At 32.5% G+C, this 23237-nt stretch overlaps 1 long non-coding RNA gene across 6 annotated transcripts in view; it reads left to right on the top strand.

Annotated features, from left to right (window-relative positions):
* Positions 1 to 23237, top strand: part of LOC146996814 (uncharacterized) — a 970208-nt gene that overhangs the window by 470940 nt on the left and 476031 nt on the right. For 4 of the 6 annotated variants that reach the window (XR_015041689.1, XR_015041688.1, XR_015041687.1 and 1 more), the window contains exons 2-3: positions 2139 to 2197; positions 15989 to 16095. This is a non-coding gene — a long non-coding RNA (uncharacterized LOC146996814). The remainder of the gene's footprint in view (positions 1 to 2138; positions 2198 to 15988; positions 16096 to 23237) is intronic. The other 2 variants (XR_015041691.1, XR_015041686.1) reach the window with 1 other exon arrangement.

Consider the following 23237-nt stretch of genomic DNA (forward strand, 5'->3'; position numbering starts at 1 on the left):
AACTTTAAAATTGTTGATAATTCTAAAAATATTGCATACAGATTTACTAAAGGCATAAAAACCTTAACGGAAGATAAAAACAACATAATTCAATCATTTTTAAAGCAAAAAATGTACAATTTACAAACATATAAGAGTAAAGAAACTGAGATTACTGAGCCGGGTAACAGAGTGGATATATATATATAAATATATTTATATACGTTTGGTGCGGCCGATTGCAACCAAAATACGAGGTGCACATCTACATGTTATAGCAGTCCTATATACAAAATTTGAACGTTCTGAGGCTACTCGTTTTTGAGTTATGCGAGATACGTACGTACGTACATACGTTCGTACAGACGCCACGAAAAATTCTCTTCAGAGTTAATTTTAAAGCAGTTTTATAATTTTTTGGAGGAAACGAGTCTTTTATTTTGTCCTTACGTACAGATATCACGCGAAAACATCGTTAAATTGCATTCGATAGCGGTCAAAATGGATATTTTCGTAGAAATATGCTGCCTGAAACGTTTCGCGATTACAATACTTCCTTTTTACTTCGTACAAGGAAGTAAAAATGCATACATTTGCAAGAAAATAATTACAAACCTCTTTGTTACTTGCTACTGTGTTGTAGGGATTTATGTTTATTTTAACTAACAATTTAAATTTTAAGTTCAGACTTTTCTATTAGGCTTCATTCCCCTAATTGTCAGTGCCAGAATAGTTAAATGTTGTAGCGCGCGTGATGCAAATTTCTACTTTACAGGAAGTATTTAAAAGCCGAGTTTCGGTAGGAGTCACAGACTATTAAGCTCTAACCCCCACCTCTATCGTAGATACGTTTGCTTATTTGCTGGTTCAAGTGGCTTAATTGCATTTATTTGCTGTCACTAGCTTCGAAGGTAGTTTCAGTTACGGGATCTCGCTGAGATCCCGTAGTCTAGTTCTATCGTTTGTTGATATCTTCAAATTTTTGGTTTAGTTACTTGATTTTATGTTACCGTCCAAGCAGAGGCGAAGTTTGTTAGAGTCGCATTGACGCAATGTAAATTTTAAAGAATTAATAAAGGGTACTTTAAGCCTTCTCTTGTGTAGTTTCCTGCTTCTCCAGTTTCAGGCAGGATTTCATATACTGGACTCTACAGTGTTCGGCTACAACATCTCTTTGCGTTTCGATTTTGATAAAGTGGGCAAAGTGTGCAACTTCAAATATGAAGAAAAGTTAATCAAATCTCTATGCTCAGATCTCTGAATAAGATTTATATCACAATGTAAATTAAGTAGCTCCATTTGTAGATTTTCTGGAGCTTTACTCACTGTTGTTTTAATGATATTGAAAATAAATTAAAAGACCCAAAATTATTAAAACTGTCAACTTTTTTGAGATTATTGCTATAATAATAATTTCATCATAATGCTAACTAACTTACGGAAACAGATTTGCGGGCCGCATAAAATTGCTTCGGGGCCGCTAGTTTAAAACTATTGATTTTTAAGCTATATAAATTTTAGAGTTGTTTTTGGTGAATATGAATATTTCGTGTAATGAAAGCCATTTTTCGCCTCTAAAATATTTTTTAAAAGTAAAAAGCAATTCGTAAGAGGTTTAATTTTATTTGATTACAGCAAAGCCACGAGAGCTATCTACCTAAGGGTAGAGATATTTTTGCGGAGGACTTTCTGACAGAACTGGCTCGTATACACGTTACACATTGGGAAAAGCAAGAAGACGCCCGTGCAGCCAGCCCGTTCACGGGATTCGAACCTCGGACCGAACTACCAGTGTTCAGCGACTTTACCGCTCAACCGGTGGTGGGCCTCAATTCGTAAGAGGAAATTTCCTTGTAGAAGGCACCTGAAAAATATTAAAATTTGTATATTTTTAATAAAATGCATCATATGGCCAAGACTGGAATATTCTGCCGTACCATAAGGTCTGCGGTCAACGACGTAAAGGGAATTCAGTAATGAAATCCTTTTGAAACACCATACGTATACATTTTGTAAAGCATCAAAATAAAATAGCCGATCATTTCGTGAAAATTAAAATACTCTTGAACAGAAGGATAGCCTGAATACCTTAAGCTTAATATATATTTGAATTTGTTCGGTTAATCATTTATTTAATTAGATTTTTTTTCTTTTTCCAGGATACTATATATCAGTGCTATTGGTGCAAGAATAGGCATTATCTGAAAAGCAGAAATAAGTAAGTAATATAATTCAGTTTTTCAGATCTAGTATTTTCAACTATCATGCTCCTATTTTACATCTAGTTTCATGATCACGTTAGTATTTATTTATTTATTTGTTGCAGAGAAACTGATTTAAGGGGGGGGGGTAATGATTCGTTTACTGTACGATTACAGAAGCACGAGTTTCAGAAATCCGTACTATTATTTTTTATAATAGTTCTGATTTAAAGGTTAAGGGAATGCTCTTTATTATGAGTACTAAAACGATGAGTACTGCTTTATTAAATGTACGAATTCTAATTTAGAGACTTCAATTAGAGCTTAGCATTGATTTGTGAACCAAATAGTTGATTTCTATTTTATTTAATGCATGAATAATGATTTAGGGAGAAACTGATGAGAAAGGAATGCTAGTTTAGATATTAAAATAATTCTTATTATCTTTGAGAAAGCTTACTGGAATAATGCATGCCTCTAAAGATTTGCATGAATTTCCAATAATAACGGGTGATCTTTATACCAGTCTTTAATCTGTTAGTTTAGAATAGAACTTAAATGTCATTATCAGCACCTCAGATTGCCTCATAACCAAAGCATTGCCAGCCAAAATTAAGCTACTCGAACCATCAGCCACTGCAGATGGTTCGAGTAGCCTAATGTTTTTCCTCCCACTCTATTTCTGTTTAGAGTATTTTGCTTCATGTGAAGCTCGAGAACAAAGACTATAACTACAGTCTCAGGTAAAGTGGAGAAAAAAAAAACTGCTGTGAAACTATTCATCGTGTATTCAAACGAAAATGACTTAAAAATTCTTCAAAATATTTTTTTTTCATAATGAAGCTCTAAATAAAAATCTTTAAGCCCACAGATTAATTTCATAGCTGTTACTGCAACCGGAGTAACAGCTCTTCGGCCTTAGTGCAACTGTAATATAAAGCCGGAGAGAACATCCAATTGTTATTGCTATTGTTGCGAGTTGTTTGCTCAGCGTGAGATCGGAGTACTGTGAGATATCTCCGGGTTAGCTTTCACTTTAGATGCGCTTTGTATTGCATTGTGTTTAACGTTCTTGTGTAGTTTGAAGTGTAACTACAGATTGTACTCTGTGATACTGTAAACAAACGTACAAGTATTTCTGTGGAAAATTCCATAATCTTGAAGTGTTTCTTTTGATAAAAAAATTATTAACCTATCATCGGACGTGTGGGCATTCAGTCTATTACGAACCCGTACGCACGCAACATTATTAATTACCTTGCTGCAAAAATTTATAAAACAAAATAAAATTTAAGGAATTTTCTGCTTTTTCTTCTGACATTTTAGAAACTGTCTTTTAGAAAATTAGGATATTCGCGAATACCTACACGTTCAAAATAGTCTTGTAAAATTTTTACCTTTTGGCATTAAATCATGTGTAAAAAATTGTATCCTTCGCATGCGTTCGGATACTCGATATTTACACAGCTGTTCTTTGGCACTGGGTGGCTCATAAAAAATACATCAAATCCGCCTGCTGCTACAACCAGAAGTCGCGTGCAGGACAACGTGCAAAAACTATCATTCATTTTCCCTTTGTATCTTCTATTTGTAATTACGCTGAAAAATAATCTATAAAGTCTTAGTGTTACAGCGCAAATTATTCTAACACATGTTCCTTTTACTGCGGTAGGTGATGCAGTGCTTTTTATTAACTACTGAGTAGTCACAGCTAATACCGTCTCAGGCGATTTCGGAAAATTCATTTGTGATTGCATATAAGTAAGGTGGATACACAGGTAGGATGCTACCCGTATGACTCATTCATAAAGACAGAGGTTATAGTTTTTCTTTTCGCCGGAGAAAATTCTGTTTCTGAACTAAAATCCGAAAGCCTCCTTTAAAACGTACTACAGGTTAATATTCTATTTGTGTTACTTAGTATATTAATTTGCACTGCTTGAGAATCAATTAATTGTGTTTTGATATTAAAAATATTTCTATATGCCCCTTCATTTCTTTCTTTTTTTTTTTCATCGCACTACTCTCTGACGTTATTGCGCATTAGAATCAGACATGCGGCCTGACAAATAGCTATTCTGAGAGCTACTTTTATTTCTCTTCTCATAGGATAATTTTTTGTCTTTAAAATTTCAACATATTGCTTGTAACAAAATAAGCAATTTAAAAACTTAAAGCAGTTAATAATAATATTATTACTAGTTATACGATCTATTAATAACCAATGACATAAATCATCAGCCATTACTATAGAAATTACTAATTACAATAAATTATTTCAATTGGTTGGGGCAAGATTGAGAAAAATCATATAACCTCCCTTGCAGCCAGCACTTCCTCAGGGATTCGAGCCCCTGACCAAACTACTAGTGTTCATCGACTTTGCCGCTCGGCCTCCCCTTGATTTTTTTTCGTGCTACCAAATTACTACTCCTTTTATTACCAGAGTAGTCCTCTAATTTTTCTTTTAACTGAAACGTAAAAAAAATTCCCCGAATCGCTTTTAAAAAGTGCAATGAAATTACGATATGATTACAAAACTTGCTTTTTACTTTGTACAAGGAAGTAAAAATGAAATTAAATTATAAATATTTTGTATATAAATGTCCCGCAGTCAGTCTCGTCCGAAGAAAATAAAAATCATCTGTGCAGTTTCACAGAAATCAGCGCACAGTCGCCAATAAGCATTAGCTTAGAGGAAACGCTGTTGTATTTTCTTTTTTGTTTCACGCTTTTGTTTCGATATTAAATGTAGGTGTGAGGAATTGTTGTTGGATGATAAAATTGATATTAAATGTAGGTGTGAGGAATTGTTGTTGGATGATAAAATTAATAAGTCCAAAGTTAATACCTGAAAAATGCAAAGAAAAAATTTTTTCTTCTTCGTGAAAATAATAATCCTTATTTTGGTGTTAAAAAGTTATTATAAAAAAGGTTTATTTTAATAGAAATTTTTAATAAGTATAATTTTAAATGAATTGACACTATGCATTTATAATAAATCAAATTAATATCCACAATTATACTTAATAAATAAGAAATTAGTTTACTGCATTTATTGAATTTTTCTTTTCATTTAATAAATTTACAGTTTACGTAAGGAATCATCATTAAAAAGCAATAATATTTATCTGAAGTTTAAAGTTTTGAGATAATCTCTAAAGTAGCTCATGACAAATGATAATTCAAAGACTTAGATATATTTAGTAACTAAAACAACGGCGCAAAAATTGATAACATTTACTATTTCTATGTAATATGAATTTAACATATTATAATTGTATCAATTAAATATATTATTGAAAATAAAATAAACATATTAATTAATATGAAAAATGCTTATGCTGTCAAGTTCCATAGAATGTTAAGCATTTCCAATTATAATTTAAAAGCTAAAGTTCTCAAAGAACGCCAGAGAGAGGCAAACTACTACTATTAGGCTAACTACGTGGAAAGGCAAATTAAATTTTGGCTTGGTTTAGTTTACTATGGCAAAGCACGCTAGAGCTATCTGCCTAAGGCGAGGAATGCCTTCGTAGAGGACTTTCTAAGAGAAATTGCCTCGTATACACGTTAAACATGGGAATAACCACGAGGGATCCATGCAGCTAGCCCCTTCAGTTGGATTTGAACCCACGTCGGAACTACCAGTGTTCAGCGATTTTACCGCTTGGCCGCTGGTGGGTTTGAAGGCGAATTAAAGATTATTATTTCTCATACAGTAACTACCAGAGTTCGAACCCAGGCGAAAGAGCAGCTGCATGGTTCGTTTTTTGAGGTTTTCTCCGTGTGCAACGTGAATACGAATCCCTTAAAAAGTTCTCCACAAAGGCATTCCTTCCTTTAAGCAGATAGCCCTCGCGTGCTTTGTCATATTCCAATACCATAACCTATCTTATGGGACAGCAGCACTTCCAAGTCGCGTAGATGATAATTATGGCAGTAAATGTATTGCTGGATTGAAAGGAAAAAAATAGGCAGGGCAGCCGCCGAGTTATTAGTTTAGTTTGGTTTATTTGATTTTGGCAAAGCACTCGAAGGCTATCGGACTAAAGGGAGGGAAGCCTTCGTGAAGGCACTTTCTAGGGAAAACAGGCTCGTATACACGTTACACACGAAAAAAACCAAGAACACGCCCATGCAGCCAGCTCATTCGCCGGGATCCATGTCCCAGACCGAACTATTAGTGTTTAGCGCCTTTATCGCTCGGCCACTAGAGGGCCAGCGTTAAAGTAAGGAAAATTGGAGAAACTTTCATGGTCTAGAAATTTCGCAGTTGAGGATTTACATCAAGCTTTTGAGGGATGGGATGTTCACGGTAAACGAACATGCCAGTAATGCAATCAAAATAAAAATTAGAAAATAAATAGTCTAAATTAAAATGAAAAAGTAAATAAGAAGTTTTAAAAAATTTAGGGTATCTCTAAGTTCTACGTTGATTTGAATTTTCTGGTAAAATTATTTTTCAGAGTATTTTTATGAAAATCAAGAAGAAAAATGACATAAAAATAACTTTAAAAATGCAACAATTATTAAAAAAAATTAAATACTGTAAAAAAAATTCGGAATTTGTAGATTATTCAACAGTGACAGAAAATTTGATATTTACGAAATCTTAAAATAAATAAATAAATAAAAATCTTAATGTTCCGGAAAGTAATCTCGGATATTTACGCCGCGATAAGCTACTGTCCTAACAATGATCAGCAGTAACGTGACATAACGCATGACCTTAAAATTCTTTAAAATTTTGAAAGATTCCATTACATACTTTCCTAACATTTAAAAAGGAGTAATATTCTCTTTATTACTATTCCGAAGATGATTAATTTTCTATCTACAAGAAATTTTCTAAAAGTGCTCAAAAATACGAACTTGACGAGCATGCGAATGCATAATAACGGGTCATTTAACCTTGAAGCCTTCGCAGAGGAGCGAAAATTATCCATATGTTTTCTATCTACGTAAAACAATCTTTGACCTGCGTAACAAAAAAAGAAAAAAAAAAAAAGTCTCACCTAAAAATACGCCCGTAACGCGCGCGCATGAAAACTGCGCGTTCGATAACACTAAAATCGCATTAGCGTGATTTGTGGAGGTGACATCGCTGAGAAAGGGGAGTTCCTCTCGCGGCCTTGGGAATCCCAACATGACGCCGTTTCAGACGCTCTGGAAAAAGGGTCGATACGCCTCGGCCATTTTGGTCTGCTATCCCTCATGACGTAAAGCCCCCAAGGTGACTCCCAATCGATGAATTTCCCGCTCAACCCTTTTTTTAGGAAGAAAGGCTCTGGGACTAGGGGTCCGTATCAGAGGAAAATCGGGATTAGGAGTTGATCCTCTATTATTGTACTTTGCGCAATGCTATCCTATTTTCTTTGGGGAGGAAAGGGGTGAGAACCTAACATCTGAGCTGTTAGCTATTATTTTCATATGACAGGGATAGTAAGTTAAGATATAATACATAATTTGTTTCTCAATGTGTTTTGTACCTTGAGGCGACTGGAAGATCGTTAGCCACTTAATGATTCTACATTTTCCTGTATTTTTTAATTCCTCTCTCCCTTTTTGGGGGGTTCCTTTATTTTTTTAGGGGGATATTTGTATCTATATCTTTCCTAGATATATATTGAAAACCTGAATTCCCGAATTTCAGAGCAGATACGGTTTAAAAAGCTACATACTTTTCCAACTGAAAAACTTAAAAATACAGAAAAAGTTGTCCAAGGAGGTACATTTATAAAAAAAATTGCATAGGTAGAAACTTTACACTGTGAAAAGATTGAGAAGTCAAAAGAGTTCTTTCGGATGAACCGAAGGTATTTGCATGCATGATTTTTATTTTAATTAATTACATACAGCAATACCTAATTAAAATATGTCTGAATATATCTGATAAATGTCTCACGTTTAATAATAATAATATGATGTCAACCTTGATGTCATCCTTGATGCCATCCTTATGAAGTGCATTTTGCATCTCAAATCCAAACATTTACTGGCAAAAGACTTTTACGAATAACAAAAGAATTAATAATGAACGAATTTGAACGATAAATTAAAGAATTTGTCGAAAGGCAACCTTCTAAAAGTAGTATATTTTGTTTTGCTTAGTATCAACCTATTGCTTTTGAATTTATTTTTGAATTTATTAACTTGTTAATGAGTAGTAGACCGCTTAAATTTAAAAAATGAATTAAAGATATTATACTTTTCTTATACGTATATACTTATACGTGTGGAATATGCGACATGCGACAGAGGACGTTGGCACCATCCCTCTACCAATACGGTTAATCGGAATAGCGTCACATCCACCTTTACTTATTACCTAGGTACATGATACATGATACATGGCTACAGATAGGCTGTGCAGAAGATACATATATATTTAGATGCCTAAATATATCTTACGTAGGAACATTAGGTGCATGAGATGTATAAGGGGGCATTCATAAGAACATATCTAAGGTGAAAGACATTGGGTGACGTACACATACTTATGAATATAAAATATATAGGTGCAGAATCAGTTACATGTTATAGGGTGTTGCGAGATATATGATTCAAGATGCTATGGATACGGATATATGCAGATGCCAAGATACATAATACGAGATGCAGAGTGATATAAGTGCCAGGATACATGGTAGAAGGTGCGAAATAAGATTCATGATACAGGATTATGCGAGATATGCATAATATGTTACAATATGCAGAAGATACAAATATTGGCAGATGCCAGGATGCATGATACGTAGAACATAAGGTGCAGTAGATACGTAAGGTGACAAATATAAGGACATGCATAAGGTGACATACAGATACTTAAGAAAAGAAGGTTCAAAATAGGTTACATATTAAAGGATAAACGTGGGGAATATTAAGGTTTTTGTTTCATGCAGTGGCAACGCTTGCTGCAGGCTGCTTCGAGATCCTTTCTGTTTATTCATTTGTCAGTTTTCTGAGGCGTGATCATATGGACTAATTTTATACGCTAAAAAAACAGTATGCCTCTTTAGAAGTTTAAAAAAGGAAAAAAAGAGGTCCTGCTTTCTTTTGATATAAGCATAAATATACAATTAAACAGATATTCCATTACTAAAAGGTACGAAAGATTAAATTTTTGAGAAAGAATCAGAAATAATAGTGACTGAATTGACATAAAGAGCTAAGGTTTTAGATAGGCGCAGGGCATGAATGTAAATATTTATGGCAAAATTAAAATAATTACCATATCAAACGCTGCTCCCATTTATCATTATTTAGCACTGATTTATCAGTCCATTAAATGTTATAGTTTTTAATCTATCCGTTCATTCAGCTTTTCTGTTGGCATGGTGCTAAGGAAGCCTGCTTACATAGTGTGGTCGGGTTTGAATCTGAATGAAAATATGGATGTTCGTAAGTGTAAGTGTCTTTGTGCCATGGAAGCACTTGAAATGCTGTCAAGCTGAAAGTCTTCTCGAGAGACTGGTGGAAGTTCTGCGCTGAAAAGTGCAAGTTCATGCTGTCGCCTAATGCATACGTCCTAGGCCAATGATAGGCACAGTTCTTTTCCTTTTTTAAGATTAAATGTTTGGACTTGATGGGCTGTTGCTATGAGATAATAGATAACAACAGCAACATTTGCATACATAAGCAGATAGGTATCTTCTTCAATTTCTATTTTACTTCTATTCACATTTTTTTCTCCTACTAGTAGCAGGTATTCAAAGGTAGTATTCGTTTCTCTTGGGTTTGCAAAATTCTTGACTGCACGGGTCTTTTCACACATTGTGCCATTTGCAACATAAATAGGAGAGTTTCTCTCGCAAAATTCTCCAAGATAGCAAACTTCTCAAGGAACAATGGCATGAGTTATACTCAAATAAATTGTGTCCTGCAAAATGTTTCCTTTTCAGGTTGCTTTTTCCTATTCTAAGTTGTTTTTTCTCTCCTTTCCTCATACCTTCGTTTTGTAACTGGAAGCATACTCGATACGTATCGAGAGGTCCAGAGCTCGAGTCCCGGCGAGGACACTGCACATTTTTCACGCCTCCTGCTTCAAAATACCTGATGACTCTAGTAGTGGCGGCCAAACTAAAAGGTGGTGGACAATGATTTGTTACTACCAGGATCTGAAGATTGGGTCTTTAAATCCTCAGTTGCCCCTTAAAGAGGGAAATATATAAAGTATTTTCTCCCTCCTTTCTGCATGACTTTGTGGTGCTATTGAAAGCGCACTCGACGTGTATTCGAGGGGTCCAAGGATCGAGTTTCGGCGAGGGCGTTGGACTTTGTTCACGTTTTCAGCTTAAAAAACACCTAATGATTATACACACTTAAGGCCTCTATAGTATAAATGTTCTTTCTTATATCATATTTTAGGATATTTATCGTTTACTTTATTTTAATGATATGTAAATCGAAATTAAATTTCCTTGTTGAGTTATTTTCCTTCTTCTTTCTGTTGATAAAAAATGGTAAAAGAACTAACCTCAAGTTTTAGTTCAGAACTGTGTAGATACGCCCTTATATTCTGGTGCAAATTATTATAGTATTCATATCCAGCTTCACATGTTAGATGCCGAGACGAAACGAATTAAACTTCAATTCATCTCATAACTCGGGAGTCTTTTAATCAAATCTGGAATGAAATTGAGGTATAGAGCCTTCATACGTAAAATTTTAACAATCTAAATAATCATTTCAGCTCAGTCCCTTGATAAAATTAAGAGCATTTAGCATCAGCAGAAGCCTTACTATTATTCTAATAAACTCTCTTTTTACCTTATGATAGACTTCCTGAAAACTCAGGAATTTTTATCGTGATGAGCTCAAATATGAAGCAATTTAAATAGGTTTTAACAATCTGTTTTATTTTTGTTTCTTATAAATGTTCTTTAAAAAATTCATGCCGATTTTATACCTTTCAGATTAATGAAGACATAGAAATTTAATTTAATTTTCGCGATAAATTAAAAAAAAACTGGTTATTAGTCGCAAAATGCTCAAAGGCGTTTTTCCCATGCGTTTTATTTTTAAGAATTTAAAATTTAAGAACATTGGAATAGAATATATTTGAAAATCTGCTTTATGAAATTGAAATATGCAGAATCAGCGTTGCAAAATATTCTGATGCTTTCTATTTCTTCTAAAGATATTAAGCAAAACTACAGTTATTTCTAGCTAAAAAAAGTTAATAAGCACACCTAGAAGAACGTTATTAAGGGGCATTTGTACAGTAAAGCTTTGTTCGGGATGTATCTGACATTATATAATAGGTAACGCAATTTCTTTGTTTAAATGCAGTTCCTCCTTTTAACAATTAACAGTTGCTGCGGCGTTTTAAGCAAGTCACTCTCATCCTCCCGTAGTGTTCCCGAACGCTTATCCTCCCCTGAAAACGGATCAACGGATTGTTCAAAATCTCTCCTTTGAGGTCACGTGACTTTCCTTCCTTACTACTCCTAATGTCCTTGACATCTTGTAAATATCGGCCGCCATCGCCAGACGTAACTATGTGGAGGGCTCCTTTTCCCGCCAAAAAGGGTTATGACGTCAGACGCCGAAATCGATTTTCGACCTGGTACTACGTCCCATTGCTGTAGGTACGAGATGTGTTGATTTTTAAGAGAAGCAGGGGTCCCATCCTCAGTTCAGTTTCGAAGAACAAGAAAGAAAAGGTCTCTGTTTTACGCATTGCATTATTTCGCTTGCCAATTGTCTTTTTGGAATAGTATTGAATGGATCTGCCTTAAAATTAGTCATCTGTGTTCTTTGCATTCGCTAACTTAATGCAAATACTCAATGGCAAACCTCTTAACGCACTTAATTCTAAACGCATGTTTTTGCCATGCAGGTACAATAAAATGGGTCTAAATGAATTTGGAAGCATGTAATCAGAAAAAGAATTTTCAATATTTAGGGTTTCGAAGTCAGAGCCAGCTTTTTGAAAGTTAAAATATGCACTGATTTATCATTTTAATTCACTCCCTTCACTGGTACTATTTTTAAATATACCATATAAGATATTTGATTTACGAGTGATGTGTGGAATCACACTGAAATTTTGCAGTTCATTTCAGAGAAAACAACTATCCAGCATTCTAAATTAGCTTGCAATATCTTGAAAGCATTCTTTGTTGTTCTCACATAGGCGCATGTTTGTTTTTCGTTATTTTTACTCTCACAGCTGAAAAAGAAAATTCTGTTTATTCTCCGAAACTATAATCTTATTATTCAGTCACAATGCGTCGATTCCTGTTGATTATTATTAGTTACTTTAGCATTTAATCCTCGAAGTGTTTGTTCTCTTATTACATTCGGATAGCTTCAAACAAGTTGTTTGATCTTTGCTTCAGATTTCTGAGAGTTTTGTTCGCCATTTTGGGCCAACTGTTTCTTTTTGCGATGTTTTCTATTCATTCTATATTCTCAAATTTTCTTTGTTGTTCTCCCGTACGTTTCTCTCTCGCAGTTGAAGAGAAATGTTCTAACATTTATAGATACGTTTTTGAAACATTATTCCAATAAGCCTAAAATTGCTCATTATTATTAGTTACTTTAGCATTTAGCTCTTAAACGAATTTATTTGTGATGATTGTTTCTCTGCAGTTCTAAATTTTCTCAAGGGGTGTACTAGTGCCTGAATCGAACTGTGGTAACTTAATTTAATAATCTGAACAGTGGTAACTTAAATTTAATATTAATTTTTCATGTGATTCAGTTTCCAATGAAATGAGCATGCAATGAATATTTTTGTACAATAGTTGGGTAACTTTCCTTAAAAGACCATCCGCGAAAGCCTTCGTCATTTCCTGTACACTCAAGCAAAGGACAAGGATGCTAGAACTTTCTCCTTTTAGTCGCTTATCTTATTTTTGCAGCTCAGAAAGATATTTTCATAGCTACCAGATACAAAAATGAAAAAAGTCAGTCATTTTTTTAAAATCGACTGAAATGGAGGGCTCAATAAATTAACCAAATTTGTGATATAAATTTATAGTGAAATAAAAATTGATATTAATTATTAAAATAGATTTATAGAATTTCAAAATAAAATAATCGCAGTAATATTAAAATATTTTAGTGAATTTTATCATGAAATAAAACATTACCATCAATTTTAATAATAACCTTACAATTTTCTATTATTTATGAAAGAGAAGAACGAAAAACCAATCGTAATAACGCAAAATAGAGCTGTTTATAGTTTTAGGAACAACTCTTGAAATCTTTAAAAAACTTAAAAAAGTTAAATCACATTCTTAACTTACAATCATATTTTGACTGAGTACTAGAGCCTCGCACATTATGTCTGCTCCTTATCTTGATCCACTAATTGTTTACCAAAAAGAATTCTTCTTAGCATTTACATTATGAAGAGAATACAAAAACAAAGTTTATATAATTTAAGTAGTAAATCCGTAAACCGCTGTGCGATGCAATGGCAATTAAATAAATAAAGATGAATGTTTTAAAATGGATGGAAGACACTGTATTTCGACTGAAAAATGATGATATGTTCTCTCCATTTGAATAACCATATTGTAATCCTAGATATAACATCAGATTTCAGAGTTCTAGTTTTTAAAATTTTTATAACCTATTTAAATATCTAGAATCAGATTTTTTTTATAAGACAAATCATTATAGTATGCTTATAGTGACTAAACTACTGAGTACAAAACTGTTTAAGCAGTATAGAACATTCTAGAAATTTAGATTCAGTACCTCATTCCCTGGATGAATATTTTTACAATCGCAACATTCAGATATTTCTTTCTGTTGATCAGAACACGATAATTCAAGATCGTATCAGTGCCAATGATAATATGTGGTGAAATGCAGAAAACATTCACTTTTAAATATTTTTATAAATTCAGTACGGTGATTGAAAATGGTGCTGTTAAAAGCATTAGATAAAAACTGATAATCTAGATATTTAGTGCAGTAAGATACTTAATAATTCGTAGCAGCGTTTACGTTGGACAACCGGAAAAATTATTGAATTTTTCATTCCAAGTCCAGCGTTGTTAAGATTTTATATACTGAGATTCTTAATCGAAAGAAAATAAAAGACCTTAATGCTTGGAACCTTTTGAAATGTCTATGAAACTGCTCTTTAGAAGCATGATGTTTTTTAAATGGCACTGAAATGGTGTTTAATGATTCTGCAACACAAACCAAGGCACAATCTGTGCCTCGGTTTGTGTTGGAATGAAGGTTTGTGTTCGGAATGAAGATTTGTAAAAATCATGGCTGTTTATTTGTGATTATGCATCACAAAAAATATTACGATAAGATATCGAGATATAAAATACAGTTTTCTTTCAAGAATCTTTATAAAATGAAACATGGAATTTTTAAATATTTGTCTTAACTAAGTACTTGAAATTATTATGTGAAGCCGGCTAGGCTCCAATTTTTTGACTAAATAACTAGTCTCTAAAAGAAAAAAATGTTCCAAACGCTCTTAACTGAATTTCTAGTATACTTTCTAGCTTCTAGAGACATACGACACACATGAAAACCATTAAGTTTTAAAAATCCAGGAAGTTTGCTCCAAGAATACCTAGGCCCAAAAACGATGGGTCTTTGCCAGAAAGATAGAAAAAAAATCTTGTTTGCATTCTTTTTTATAAATTTACCACTACGCTTGATATCTCTAACAATAATAGTTTATATGAAAATCAATAGTTGTAGTATTTTGTTTCACTCATTAGATATTCTTCATTTAAATTACAACGCTTTCATATTTGTAAATCCTTAACTAACTTAAACATGAAGCTAGATTACCGTTTTTGACAAATTTTTCTTAGATTAATCCCCTTTCAGCTGTAAAGCCAGATTCTAATTAATAAAGGGCAGAAAGTCTAATGCTAAAGAAGAAGACATGATTTTTGAAGCATTGAAAATCAATGATCTATTGTACAAAAATAGAGTTCATAGTTATTTTCTTGTAAAACATAGACTTAACAAAAATTTAATACCGTGCTTCAAAAGAATCAACATCCAATAATGGAAATTCTAATCCGTGCATTCCAGTATTTCACATTCAAATTGCAGTCAAATCAGCATTCATGATGATATTGTTACGAATTTAGTCCATTGATAAATGATTTTAGTCCAATTATAAGTGAAATTGTATTTTTCTGTATCATGTAACATGAAAATCTAGAAAGAAGACGCTGTGCAGGAAAAATAAGAATACAAGGGCAGAGGCAAAACATTTAGCATTGAATAAATGGCTATCTCGTTAAATTGACGAGATATCGCAAAGCTGGCAATTGTTATGGCGACAGATTTTTCCGGCTGAATTTGGCAAGTAATCGCCAAAAGTCGCCAAGCTTGGCAACCATTTGGTGACATTTTGATCCGGTCCCTGTGTAATTATAATGAGTATTGTAATTTCTCTATGAGTACTTCTATGGGAAATTCCAGAACTGTGAAGTGTTCTTTTTGGTAAAATAAATTTTATCAAGCTATCATCACTTCTGTGTGCATTCAATCCATTACGAACCCGTAAGCACGCAAGAATATTTTTCATAAGCTGCAAGAACATGAAAATTATGATCATAGAAATTCCCTATGAGCACAAACCATTGTGTTAAAATTTTCTAGTTTGGACAATGATTTCATAATTTTATGATACTGACTGTCAAGAAAAATTAGATACAACATTGAGGTTTTTTAAATATCAAAATGCAACCTGTTGTTCAAGAGGCTGTAATCTATAATTTTTTTACAACATTCTTAGAGTCTGATAAAACATCTTTTAAAGTTTAAAAATTGAAAACGTCTTTTTTTATATTCATTTCCAGGCCGCCCTGATGGTATAAGTGCCAAGGAAGCCTACTGCGGTTACCGAAGACCCTGGATTCGAATCCCGCAGATGTTATAGTTGTAATTGTCCGTCCCTTCGTACGAGGTAAGGATGGCTTACCTATTAGGTGCTTAAATAATAAATTGGTCACTATTTCCGGCCTTAGTAGAGCCAAGCCTAAGTCGGCTTTGTGTCCGCCAACGGAGGGGGGGATAACATTCGTTTGCAGGCACTCGTATTAAAATAGGAAAAGTATGCTTTTGAGAGAAAATTACTTATTAAACCTGGTTCCCGAAATGTCGCAGTGCGATAGGACGTTCCTGTATAAACTAGTATATTCGAAAAAATAAAGAAAAGAAATCTATGGCGATAATCTGCTTTACAGAGAAAGCAGTTTTCTTTCCTTTCTTCAAAATGACAATTCAATAAAAACTATTTCAATAAAAAATTTGTTTTCTTTATTTAAGTTAATTTTCCAAATTTGTTTTCTTTATTTAAGTTACCTTTCTTTATTTTTTCCAAAACTTTGGCACAATAACCAATGTAAAAACACCGAGAATGCATATTTTAAGCACTAAAACGAGCGTTTTATGTAAATGCGTTTAAATTCTGTATAATAGTGTCTTCCATTTGTGTTGTTTCACAATTATATAGTGGGAATTCTCAGCACGGATTTAGCAACTTATTTGAATGAATGAGAATTATCGCACTGACAGGGTCTCACAATAGACTCCTTAGAGAAACACATTAGGAAAAAAATATGAGTTACATAGGTTGCCATGGTAATAGATCCGCTCTTTTTCCGTTATGGGATTCAGACTACTATTCTCAGCGGGGTGTCACTGCAGGGTGGCTCTCATTTTAGTGCTACTTTTGATTTCAACAGAACAAATGAATACTAAACCTGCCCATCTGTCCATTTTCTTTGCAACTGAAAACGTTATTTCGCGTTTATTTACATTTTTCTTTGTGTTCCTATTCCTTACTCTGAAGAAATGATTCCAAAAAAGAGGCGTGAAATATCTTGTTCTTTGTTTGTAGCGAATAAAAAAGAGCACAAAGTAGGCTAAAATTATTTTTGTTTTTCAAGTTGAATGCAAAAACATTAAATAAGAATATTTTTCTTTTACTTATTCGTTTATGTATGCAGTTATTGAAGTGAATATAATTAAGCAGCTAATTTTCAATCTATGCTTTCCAACAGCTTATATCTTCTGCTCTCAAAGAAATATGTTAAATTGTAATTTTCTTTATGTGCGCCTTTCCTTATCTTGTTCACAAATCATTTCTTTTTAGTCCAAAGGGATTTGAATCCCGGAGGACTATTAGTTTCGTTTTGCCATTTTGCGTCGGACTCATAAATGTCGGTTCACTTTTCAAACTGTTGCCACAAAATGTTAGAGTCCTGCATTATATTTGAAGAAATTAAATAATGAAAAATCTGCATAAATGTATGTATATTTCTCGTATTGTGATAAAACAACGGTACATAGAGTCATCGAATTTTGAATAACGTAATCCTCCAACGAATATGAGCATGTGGAAGACCAAATTTGAAATTTGAAATTTGTTTTATGATCGATTTCCTATTTTTTAAAACTTTGACGAATTTTTGATTAACAAATTCAAGGATTTCAAAGCGAGCAATGGCAACGTTGTGCAGAAAAAACATTTTTATCTCCAGCGCGTGAGTCTCTGTACCGGAAATTCTAAAGATATGCTCGTTTTAAAACTATTTTGCGATATTGCTGTTGCACTGTATCTTATGGTTTAAGTGCGAGGAACATGATATTTAATAAAGAAAGGTAACACACAAAATGTTAAAAAACGCCCCTTTGGACGTAATTTAAAATCTGAAACATTTCAGATTTTTTTTTTCTTTAGGTGTTAATATTAAAATAACTTAGTGAGAGATCTAAAATAATACATTTGAAATAGATAATGAAAGATATTTTTTCTTCGCTAAAATTTTACTGTACGTAGAAACATTATTGGCGCAAAAATCGTTGCTGATAGCGCGTGCTTGATTTCATTATAATTTCAGCTGTTTCTAGTAAGTTAAAATAATTTTTCCAGTACAGATGACACCATTTTTATCCAATATAGAAAACATTTTGTTTAGTTGTTCTTTAAATTCTAGGGAAGACTAGAGTCTTTTTAATTTGTGGGTATATTCAGGGATAAAAATAGAAATCTTCCATGTGATATCTATAGAATACTATATCTATATGGCACGACAGATATATTTTTGATGAAGTGGTATTACGAGAAAAAACGATTTTACTCATTTCATCGCAAAGGGAGCTTAAAAGCAATTTGATAACAATGAGATAGTCTCCCCTACGAAGAAACTAAAAGAGAAAATAAGGCTATTAACGAATGGCAGTCGCAAAAATGATGAAAAATTAGGATGACATTTATATTTTATTCACAAGCTCGAAAATAAGCGTTTGAATGTAGCAACGTTTAGCGTATTTAAAGAGATTGTTGTTAGTATTATAATTATATAATTAGTTTTAATCATTATTTCAAAAATTTATATCAAATATCTGTTACTACAATTTAATATCTACAAGAAATCGGAGTAACACTAGGCAGGTAAATTCGGTATTTGAGCCAATTGTTGATCAAATTAAAAACCTAGAAAGGCGGGATATGATTAAAAATAATTTCATGAAAGAAACGAATTATAATTAGAACAGTCAATCCTTTTTTGTAGTCATAAAAGCTGCATTATAATTCTTTCTCTGAATTCAGATGTAGGATAATATTACAGACATTTCCCACCGCTTGTCATGGTTTTTTTCTCCGTTCAACCGAACGAACGAATGCAAATTACAGTTCGACAACATTCGAGTGAAAAAGAATAAAAGACGAAACATTCCTGGAAATCTGTTTCCACAATGCAAATTAAAATGAAATCATTGAGTTAAAATTGCCCGTCGACGGCACTATTTCGGGGAATGACACAATATACGTATATGCACTTCATACTTCAAGAACAGCTGAGATCTTTGAAGACCTTGAAGCGGAAACAACGAAATAACATCCAGCTGGATTTGAGCATCAGTAAGTAAGTATTAGCAACAGAGAATAAGAAATGCTTCCTTAAGGGTTGAAGAAATGACTTCAAACGTCAAATTCCTTTTGAGCAGATAAGAATCTGAAAAACTATAAACTAAAAAGAATCAAACTTGATTTCACATAGATCGAGTAAAATATGTTACAAAAAAATAATTTTTTCAAAATGATCGAATGAAGTGAAAAGTTCGCAAGCAATTTGCTTTCTTACAGAAGCAAAAAACACACATACAAAAAATGATTGCAATCTGTTAATTGTCATGATTTCAGTTTTGTAATTCACTAGACTTCGCGCAAGAATTTACATTTGGTAGCAAATACCATGCGTGCTGTTACAAAGGAAATGTTGAATAGAACTGCTTAGAGATGCATTTGAAATACTCGTTTCTGCGCAACGTTTTTTATTGCTTCTATTAAAACGAACTATGAGCTGACAATTTTATATTTTTTACTCAGAATGTGACTGCTAATTTTTGAGTCGATATGAAATCATATTTTATCAACTTAGTCTGTTATCAATAATACGCAGTCAAAATAGATATAATGACGTATTAAATAACCAGTGAAACAGGGCAAGGCAACCAATATATTAGTATAATAATTTCTTTAATTTCACATTAATATGAAATCAAAATTTTATTAATATCATTCATTATAATTATGCAAACTGGAGAACCAGTTTATCCATTTTAAAACTAAATATACTGATGTTAAATTGCAAATAATTAGAAACTGAAATCACACTGAAATTTCCTTGTGTAAAACTACTCTACACAAACTGAGACAGAAAAGTTATATTCGTTAATCAAATAATCAATCAATAACATTAATTAGCTGTGTAACGTAGATTTGTCACGGTGATATGCAACAAGAATGTTACGGAAACACAGGCAAATATTTAACAAGCCATCTAATTATCATACATTTTTAATTAGAAGAACAGTTAAATAAATCTTTGCTGAAAGTCATAACAAGTTTAGAAATAATATTTATGTTAAAGCCGACTTCAATAATAATTTTTAATAATGTCAAAGACAGTCAAAATTGTGATGTATTATTGTTAAGATAATCTTTGCTTCATTAGAGATTAATAAGGAATATTAAGAGCGCATTAAAGTAAAACAAACATAGATTATATTCTTATAACATTAAATGACAGCTGAATTAGTCAAGAAATTTTTCACAGGCTAAATTAGTTAAACTCCTCTAACATAAATACTCCAAAAGAAAATATTTGCGGACATATAAACAGACACATGTCTAAATTATAATAAATACCATTTCCTTAATTCAAATAATTCAAAGTAAAGTAAAAATAAATAACAGTTTGCTATATTAAAATATAAATACGAATTATAAAGGAAAAATACTTGAGATAACATGTAAATCTTAAGAATGTTTACTAGAATAAAAACAAGCAATTTAAGTTGCATATTTTCATAATGAGATTTTATGTAACTATACCAAACTCCCCATCCCTGCACGCATTCTCACACATATATGCTTACATACAGTATATTAATGCATAAAATATTGACATTTAAGGAGCGTTAAATAGTCCAGAAAAGTAAGCAGACATGTATTCATATAACATTAAATAAATAAAACTGAACTGAAATCAGACAGGAAATATTTTCCTAGAATAAATTAATTAAATTTTTCTACTATAAATATCACAAAAAGAAACATTCAGAATGATATGTTATAGAAGCAGCTACAAAATTTACAACATAATGTTTATATTAAGGACGGATATGCATATATGTTCATATTAAAATGTTAAAAATTCAATAAACAGTTTTAGCAAAGTAATAATTACATAATATAAATTTATATTAATGAAAACAAGCAGTTACATATGATAATGCTCAAGATTTCAAACAACGTTTTTCAGTGAAATTGAGATTATTTAGGAAATTTGCTTGCTTTCCCACTGTGGTTTATATGGGATATAGGCACAATATTTTTGGTAGGTAACGAGCGACACAGTTTTAAACTACGATTCATGATGCCCTGCCTACAGTATTAAAGCTTAAAGCATTCAGATGTATGCTAAAACAGCAAACCATTTGAAGCCGACCTTAAAATCACCAAGAAATAAAAGGATATGCAACTTTGTTTACAGAAATAGCGTTCTGATTATTATAACGTGATTACATCGGTTTTAATGGAGAAACGTCAGAGATTTGGAGGCTATATTTTCTTACATATTAACAGTATAAAATATTTAACTTTTGCTGTGGTAACCGCGCAATTGTTAAGTGTGCAAATAGCAGTTGAATGTAAGTAACGAATCATTTGGATTAGTACGGTTAAGTGCATAGCAGATCCTCGTTGGAATTAAGTTCTCACAATTACTATATTGAGTGTACTTAATTTCAATTTTCTAATCCACAAAAGCTTAGGCTTCAATTCCAGAAGCTTTTGTTATGATTTTTATGAATGTCTGGACTTCTTTCCTTCATAGTTTTGTTGATTAAGCCATAGTGGGAGAACAACCAGGTAATAAGAATAAATTATTCATCTGTTTCAATTGAATGGTAATAACAATGAATAAGTATGCATCACTTTCAATAAATACTACACATATCATAAGTAAAGTATGCAACATTTATAACTAGAAGCACATTAATTATTTTTCTGTCATTTAAGTGTTTAAAATTATGAGGAATTATCATTTCTCTGGTGCCTGCTGTCATGGTGTAAGTGGTTCACACTTCCGGCTGGCAGCCGATAGATCCGTGGTTGAATATCTAGAGCTAGAAAAGTTTATGTTCCATGCATTTTGTATCAAGAAATTTTAATAGTCCCTACAAAAATGGCTGTTTAGAAGCTGTTAAATGACAGAAGAATAGTTTATAAATATAATTAGAAAATTATAATGATATTTATGAAAAATTCAAAAATAACATACTCAAATGCAAAGAATCCTTTTCTTAAATCAACAGATAGTTCATAAAATCACTAAGCGATAATTGATTCAAGGCCGTTATATTCCAAGTAAAACAACAACTTCGAAGAATCTAATTAGTTTTAACGATGCACAACATAAATTCCATTCTTTTAGAAACTTCTTCCCAATATTCATTTGACATTTATAGCAACTTTGATAATCCTGATTTTCTTTCCTGTAATTAAAAATAGTATATGTAGTGTTAAGTCATTAAGACTATTTAACTGTAGGATTACGTAATTTTTTCTCTTCTTGGCGCCTTGCATGGCGCAGATGTTCATTACAGCAACCCTGTAAACGCTTACTCAGTTTTATTTTTTATTGCTGTTGTTGTTAGTAGTAAGTCATCGCTTGAAAGATGGCACGCATTTGATTAAAGTTGTCGAATAAAATATTTAGTACAGTCCACTTCTAGTTAATTTGAAATTGTTGTATAACAACGCACGCATCGCATGAACACTTTATGGCCCGCCGAGCCACAGGTAAAAAAAATCGTTGCTAAAATTAACTTTTTAGAACATTTGTAATACTTTCGTTTGGTTGTATTACGGATAGCTTCATATAGAGTGTTTGGAATGCTTTCGTTTTCGTGTGGATTACGCAATTAAGATTGAATACTGTGTCATCGTTCATTTCCGGTGTTGCTGTCGAGAAATCTGCAATCACGGTAAGTGATAAATTATTTATTTGTTCATGATGAGTGAATTGAAAGGGATTAAAGCTAACAAAAAAAGTTTAAAATGCAGTATCAGAAAGTTTGAAAATGAGGTAAATTCTACAGTGGATGAAGCAGATATTTCCTTATTGGAGTTATACGAATCAAAAATATTAGAATTTAAAAAGGAATTAAGTAACATTTTCGATTCTTTATTTGCACATTGTGAAGAAAAGGACACTGACGAATTCATTAAGGAAAAGGGAAATGTAGTAGATAATCTCGATGAAATTCATTTGAAAATTAAAAGAAAAATTTCTGAGATCCGTTCTCAAAGGAATAGCTGCTCAAATGAAAACGGTTCGAGTAAAGACATAATTGTTTCGGATATAAAATTGCCTAAATTGTCTCTTCCAATATTTAGTGGGAAAATCGAAGAATGGATTGAATTTGTGGATTTATTTTCCGCAGCTGTGCATAAAAATAGCAAATTAACTAATGCGCAAAAATTGCAATATTTAAAGAGTTCGTGTAAGGCAGACGCTTTAAATATTATTC

The sequence above is a fragment of the Stegodyphus dumicola genome, chromosome 6 (genome assembly GCF_044657685.1).
Source record: "Stegodyphus dumicola isolate Sdum_Otavi_A_Nest chromosome 6, ASM4465768v1".
In the NCBI taxonomy this organism is placed as follows: domain Eukaryota; kingdom Metazoa; phylum Arthropoda; class Arachnida; order Araneae; family Eresidae; genus Stegodyphus; species Stegodyphus dumicola.